The sequence below is a fragment of the Protobothrops mucrosquamatus genome, unplaced genomic scaffold, assembly GCF_001527695.2.
Source record: "Protobothrops mucrosquamatus isolate PMUCROS unplaced genomic scaffold, P.Mucros_1.0 scaffold3306, whole genome shotgun sequence".
Classification (NCBI taxonomy): domain Eukaryota; kingdom Metazoa; phylum Chordata; class Lepidosauria; order Squamata; family Viperidae; genus Protobothrops; species Protobothrops mucrosquamatus.
In genome coordinates, this window is record NW_015389296.1 from 21,021 (window position 1) to 28,487 (window position 7,467).

At 39.1% G+C, this 7,467-nt stretch overlaps 1 pseudogene; it reads right to left on the reverse strand.

Annotated features, from left to right (window-relative positions):
* LOC114923398 overlaps positions 1-7,467 on the reverse strand; it is a 47,451-nt pseudogene that overhangs the window by 14,936 nt on the left and 25,048 nt on the right.

Below are 7,467 nucleotides of genomic sequence, written 5' to 3' on the forward strand. Positions count from 1 at the left end.
TAATAGTTTTTATTATTACAGCTAAGTAAAAACATATTTATTACATTCATCAATATATTTTTAGCTTATATATATATCTTAATTACATTTACATTTAACCTTTATAAGCAAATCAATATTCAAATTTAACTGTTAATATTTATACTTCCAAGTTTTAAATGACCAAGGTTTTCTTTATATCAACTCATAACAAAATCTAGTATTCAAAATACACATCTTATCTATTTGAGTATGTTCTATTTTAATTCTCACTGATAAGTCAAAACCCCAAGTTTCTTCAGTCTTATTCTAGCTTTCTTTCTTTGCCAAGTCGTCTTCCATGTCCGTGCTTTTAAGTCATCAAATAAATCTCGCTGTATTGTTATGTATGTTGTTTGAAGTAGAAAAAGCCATCCGGGCGCCATTTTTTTGAAAGGACTAACAAATCATCTATTTTTCCAACTCAACGTAGTTGTCGTGAGATGTTTATCTTCTCTTCAGTCTGTTCTTCTTCATCTTCAGGTTTCTTCTGGTTTATATAGAAAGTCTTTTCCCTTTTCCATGTTATCAGTTCCTTTTCTGGGTTTACCATTAACTGTGTTTGTTGATCAGTTGAATCTTCTGTCATAGTATTTAATTGTTCCACTTCTATTATATTCTCTGTAGTTGATTTTTTTAGTTGTAATCAAATTTTAGATTCGTATATCTAGGCTGACATTTTGTTCTTTTCTGTAACTCCTTATTTCATCAGTAGTTGTAAGAATAGTTTCATGAATTGCTTTCAACATAAAGAGAATCTGTTCCTAATTTTCCTACATGTTCTCTTAGTAATGTGTTAAGTTAAAAGCTTTACAATCAGTCGATGTAAAAAATATGTCACTGAGTATAGAACACAGCTGATATCTGTCAAGGTTACAAAAGTCTTATCTATAGTCTGGACTATAAGCCAAGTCTCTTTTAAGCAACAACAAGTTGTAACATCAGGTTTAGCCACAAGATGTCGCCTATACCAATTAGAGTTTCTTTTAAGTCCAAAATTTTTAAAATCTTTTCAATTTTACTTCTTTTTTATAAGTAAAAACCCAGATCTTCAATAAGAATAAAAAATCTTTTAGTCCACACATTTTAAAAAGATAAAAATCCAATTAGACTCAGGTTATTCTTGCAACGTTTTAAACGCCCCTGGATGTTTTCAGAGGGAGGGGTAGAATCTCCCTTTCCTCTCCACAGAGGGGAAAGTACTTTGAGCAGCTTATGCAGGTAGCAAAAATAGTTAGGATTTAAGAGAGGTAGATCTCACCCAGTCTCATCCGTGCTGCTTTATAGTTGCCTGATGGTAAATTTGACTTCGGCTGTCTGCAGCCTAGTGATGAGCCATATTTCTATGGCCAGTCTTTCGTCCACCGGTTTGGAGGGCTACCCCGGATCAAACTGAAGGGCTATCGTCCTCCCACGAGGATCCCCTCCTTGCTAGTTGCCCCTACAGGGCGATTTTCGACCCTTTCCAGGGTCCCCCAGCAGTGCAAAATAGGACGTGGAAGACAGAGCTCACCTTCCAGGCGTCTATGGTGACCGCATCGGCAAACCGGAAGCCCCCGAGCTAATCTGTTGCATATAGTGTATCAAGTCCCAGGCAACAATTGTTTAAATACAAATGTCAGTTATGTTTGCCTTATGCAGGTCTGCATTTTAACATCTCCAAATACTTCATACTTCTCTAGATTAAAACAAGTGTAGGGGCAATGGAATATTCTGCATAATGATGAAATCAACTGCAATAGGACATCCCTTATCCTGGTTTAAAGTCACATTTGGAATAACAAGCAAGTCTGCTTTATAAGTGGCTAAATGCTGATGTATAAAGGCTTCACATTTCAGGAAAATAACATTTGCTTATGAGGAACAGCCCTTCCCTACAAGAAAATCAGTTATTGGAATCAAGTCTAATGATATTTATTTCAAAAGGAAATGAATACAGGAAGTTCTCAACTTAGAAATACGATTCAGCCCAACATTTCTGTTGCTTAGCAATAGCACTTAAAACTTATGTACCACTTCACAGAGCTTTACAGCCCTCTCTAAGTGATTTAGAGTCAGCATATTGCCACCAACAAATCTGGCTCCTCATTTTACCAACCTCAGAAGGATGGAAGGCTGAGTCAACCTTGACCCAGTAAGAATCGAGTTGCCTGCAATCACCTGGCAGTCAGCAGGATTAACCTGCAGTACTGCATTCTAACCACTGTACCACTGCTGCTCCACAAGACAGTTAAGTGACATTCCCACACCTGAAGCCCTTATAAACAGTGGAACACTGACAGAGATATCCACTAAACGCCGCTGAAGATGTTACCTAACCTGGTAATGAAACATTCAGAAACCAACCCACAAGCTCGGAGAACTAACCTTCACCCTCATCCTACACCTGAGCTACAGATATTCGCCACTATTGCAAATGCTTGATTCATACTCCAGTTTCTAATCGTTTATGCCAGTTAAGCAAATCATTGCAGTTCTTAAGTGAATCATAGAACACAGAATAACAAATTGGAAAGTCCAATGCCTTACTTGAAGACATGACCCTATACCATTTCAGACAAATGGCTAGCCAGTCTTTTTTTGAAAGCCTTCAGTGATGGGGCATCTACATCTGAAGGCAAGGTGTTCCACAGGTTAACTTCTGTCACTGTTAGGAAGTTTCTCCTTAATTTCAGGTTGCTTCTCTTCTTGATTAGTTTCCATCCATTGGTTCTTGGCTTAGCTTCTGGTGCTTTGGAAAAGTTTCCCCCCCTCATCTTTCTGACAGCCCCTCAAATATGGTGTTTCTCCAATATGGATTCTTTTGAGAATTAAGTTGTCCTATTTCCACACTCCTGACATATATACATTTTATCCATTGTGGATTCTTTGAAGGATAATGGGCTCCCTTAATGAATCTCTTTCCACACTTCCTGCAGCAAGGTTATTTCTCTCCAGTGTGGATCCCCTCATGGCAATTAAGAGAACTTTGGAAAAGATTGCTCTTTTCAAACCCATTGTGCATTTACTGTATAAGCTTTCTCTTATGTGTGGATTCTTTCACGAAAAGATTTCCTTTATGAGCAAACTATTTTCCACAAATCTTATATTTATACGGTTTCTCCCATGTGGATTCGTTTATGAGAATTAAGATTTCCTTTCTGAATAAAGTCCTTTCCACAATCCATGCATTTATACAGTTTCTCCCCAGTGTGAATTCTTATATGACAATTAAGATGTCCTTTCTCAATAAAACCCTTTCCACACTCCAGGCATTTATATGGTCTCTCCCCTGTGTGGATCCTTTGGTGACGAGTCAGATGAGTGTTTCTAATGAAGCTCTTTCCACACTCTGTGCATGTATACATTCTCTCTCCTGTGTGGATCCTTTGATGGACGTTAAGGTCTCTCTTCACAAAAAAGCTCTTTCCACAATGATTGCAATTGTATTTTTTCTCTCTTTTGTGGATCCACTCATGACGATTAAGACTACGCCTGAAGTGGAAGCTCTTTCCACACTCTGTGCATGTATATGGTTTCTCTCCTGTGTGAATACTTTTATGAGAATTTAATTCTTCTATTAAAGCATACCCCTTTCCATATTTCTCACAACCACATGGTTTCTCAGCTATGTGGATCCTTTGATGACCATGAAGACTACGTTTGCTACAAAATCCTTTTCCACACACTGCACATTTATACGGTTTCTCTCCTGTGTGGATTCTTTCATGATGACTAAGATTTCCTTTCTGAGTAAACTGCTTTCCACACTCCAGGCATTTATAGGGTCTTTCCCCTGTGTGGATTTTTTCATGCATATTAAGGGCACTCTTGTTAAAGAATCTTTTTCCACACACTCTGCAACTATGTTTTTTCTCCCCTCTGTGGATCCTCCCATGGCAATTAAGAGAACTTTTGAAATGGAAGCTCTTTCCACACTCTGTGCATTTATAGGGTCTCTCCCCTGTGTGGATTCCTTTATGAGAATTAAGATGTGCTTTCCGAGTAAAGCTCTTTCCACACTCCAGGCATTTATATGGTTTCTCCCCTGTGTGGATCATTTGGTGACGAGTAAGAATCCTGTTGTTAAAAAAGCTCTTTCCACACTCCAGGCATTTATATGGTCTCTCCCCTGTGTGGATCCTTTGATGGATAACAAGGGCTCCCTTCTCAAAGAATCTCTTTCCACACTCCTGGCAGCTATAGTTTTTTTCCCCTCTGTGCCTCCTCTCATGGTAAGTAAGCCTACTCCTGAAATGGAAGCTCTTTCCACACTCTATACATTTATATGGTTTCTCCCATGTCTGGATCCTTTCATCAGAACTACGTTTTCCTATTAAATCAAAACCACTTTCATATTCCTCACAATTATATGGTTTTTCAGTTATGTGGATTCTTTGATAGCCATTAAAAGTAGCCTTGCTACTTAAGTTATTTCTATACTTTATGCATGTTTTAGTCTCTCTGCTCAGACTGGAATCATTTCCTAATATTACAGTGGTATGTGATTTATGTTTCCTATAAAGATTCTTAGGTAAATTAAGACAAAAGGAATGATGAGATGTGGAGGACCTTTCCCCTCCACCTTCTGAGTGAATTCTCTCTTGTCTTTTTGGATTCCCTTGATGGTCAAATGTCATTTCTCCTTCATAATTTGCTGTTTGCAGCAGCATTAACCCCTCCTGCTTCTCCTCCATTGCATCACCTGCTTGGAAAGAAGAAAACAGAAATCCCTGTTGGAATTTAGAATTGTGAAGGAGGGGGAGATAAGTTCTTGTGGGGTAAGGAGAACCAAGCCCCCCTTTTTGCTGTAGGGTCATTTCACCGAAATTGGCAGATGGATGTCAAGATTCAACTGCCGAAAGTATTTCTAGAAGAGAGAATTGGAGATTGTCCATATGAACTTTACACTGCTGATTTTTGTAAGCTGATAGCAAAACCTGTCCTTATGGAGCCGCTTGTGATCAGCTAAAAGTTGTGGGTTGCATTATGCTCTGAAATGTAAATGTAACTAAGCAAGGAGGGAAGCAACCTAGAACTAAGGAAAAACTTCCTGACAGTTAGAACAATTAATCAGTGGAACAACCTGCCTCCAGAAGTGGTGGTGGTGAACAGTGAAATTGAAAAGGGTAGGGTCTTTCACCCAAACTTCTTTTGGGCTTCCCAGATGCCTTTAAGAGTTGGCCATCTTTGAGAGCCTATAAAGTAGACTATTTGAAGCAGCCACATCCATCCTGGCGTCTGTGGGCCACATGCAGCCTTGGATAGCTAGTAAAGGGGTCCTGCAGACATTTGAATGCTACTAAATCATTATCTGGATTGGGTAGTGTTTCTTTTATAAATGCCTAATGGGTTGATGGATTAGTTTTTTATATTGAAACAAGAAATTATATGAGGTTTAGTAATGTTTAATAGTTTTTTTTCCAGTTTAATTGTTAAAAGAGGGATGGGTGGAAGTAGACTAAGTTGAAACGGTACTATATTAACTACTTACGTTATTAGGTATTTTTATTAATTTTTACTGGATCTTTGCTAAATAGTAAGAAGAGCTGAAGATTAGAGATGCGTTTGCAGAATATTGTGTGACATACAGAATGATGAACCATTTTGCTCTTATTTTAAAAGACAGAGACGAGTTGTTAATGTTGAACATACTTGTTGCAGATGAAGGGGAAAATTTCCTTCATATATATATACAAACATAGGTATGGAGATGCTTCTGTTTTCTAAAAAAAATTTTCTTTTTAGTATTACATTTGTGTGTTTTATCTGTTTAAGATAATCCTTAATAAAATTATTTATTTTAAAAAAACAGCTATCAAGGAGGAGGATCTTCTCCTCTTAAAAACATGCCAATCTGGGACTTCCGGTGCGCGGGGACTCCAGTCGCGTCTGGGGACTCGTCTCCAGTCCGGCCGGGTTTTCTGCGTCGGTAGACCCCCCCTAGTGGGTCGAAAGTCGCCCTGGAGGGGCGACCACCGAGAAGGAGGCTTGCTGGTGACTGCGGGAGAGCGGCAGCTTCTCCCGTGGCTCCAGTTATTTCCTTAGGGCCGACGGAGCGACAATCATCCTGTAAGATGGCCGATTATCCTGCTGCACCAGCCGAAGTCACAATTACAGCTAAGCGATATTAGACCCACAATGGAGGATCCGGGTGAAACCCTTTTAGCCCCTCTCTTTCCCCTACTTGGGTTTTTTTTGCCTGTAAAAACTTGGTTGGAATTATTTCCCCGTTTGGAAAAAGCAGCTTCTGTATGTGTGGGAAGAGAGGTGTTGAGAACAAATTTTTTTTAAAGACTACACTCTATTTTCAGTCATTTTGGGATACAGAAAAAAAACGCTTTTTCGAATTGTATTAGTAGCTAATATTGGAAGATTACTTCTTTCTCCACTCTTTCCTTTAAAAGTTAGAAAAAAGGGGGAAAAATGGTGTCTGGAAAAGATTTTTTATTTACTGAGGACATCTAGTGGTGAAAAGTCAATGTTGCAACTATTTTTGGGATAGAAGGACCTGACCTTCAAACTATTCCTGGATAAGCGGGTGCAGCTGTGGGAACTGAGGGGGTGGACACTGTTTAATTACAGCCCTCATTAAAAAAAGAAGAAAAAATAATAATAAAGAAAGGACTTTCCTTGATCACTTTTAAAATGGAGAAATTCTACTCTCACTTAAATTGCAAGCTTATACTGGAAAAGATCCATGAGGTTTCTGAAGAAATATGTGCTATAAGGAAAGGGATTACAACAGAACGAAGAGTCAACTCTACCCCAAACTTTCAAACTGACTTTCAGATTACATCTGTTTATTCTATAAACCAAAACATACCAAAAGAGGAATTAAGGGAAATTAAAGAGGAATTTGTTACAATGAAAGAGATTACCACAGAACTAAGAACCAGAGATTTTTCTTTAAATCTTAAAAGTGAGTTTCAGATTACACCTGACTATTCTACAAACCAAATTACACTAAAAGATGACTTTATTGAGGATACAGAGGAACGTATTTCACCCTACAAGCATCTTATCTATATTTTTGAGGATCAGAAAAAGCAAAGATTGGCCTTCCGGTGGCAGGCGACTTCGTTGGTCGCAGCTGTTTGCTGCCTCCCGCCTGTTTCGCGTAAAAGCCGTTTTGACAGCCAGTACCAGCTGTCAAACGGCCTGATACCTTTCCCCTGGGCATAAGGGGATAGGTGAGCTGCCCGGGGTAGGAGTTGAGTTCCCGAGTCGTCCTATATGGACGATGTAGGTGAGAACTCCTCCGGAGCCCTGAGGATTCTCCGCGATCCAGGACGCCTTCGCTTTGGCGAAGCTAGAAGCCGCCGCCACTGCTGCAACTTAAAGTTAACTGTGAGTTTTATTTGTAAGCAGACGAACCAACCTTGGAAGCTTGTTTTTTATTTTGGACTCTACTCTAACTTGGATAATAAGTTCTTCCCCGTACTTGTGTTGGATGGAGGAAAAGTGAAT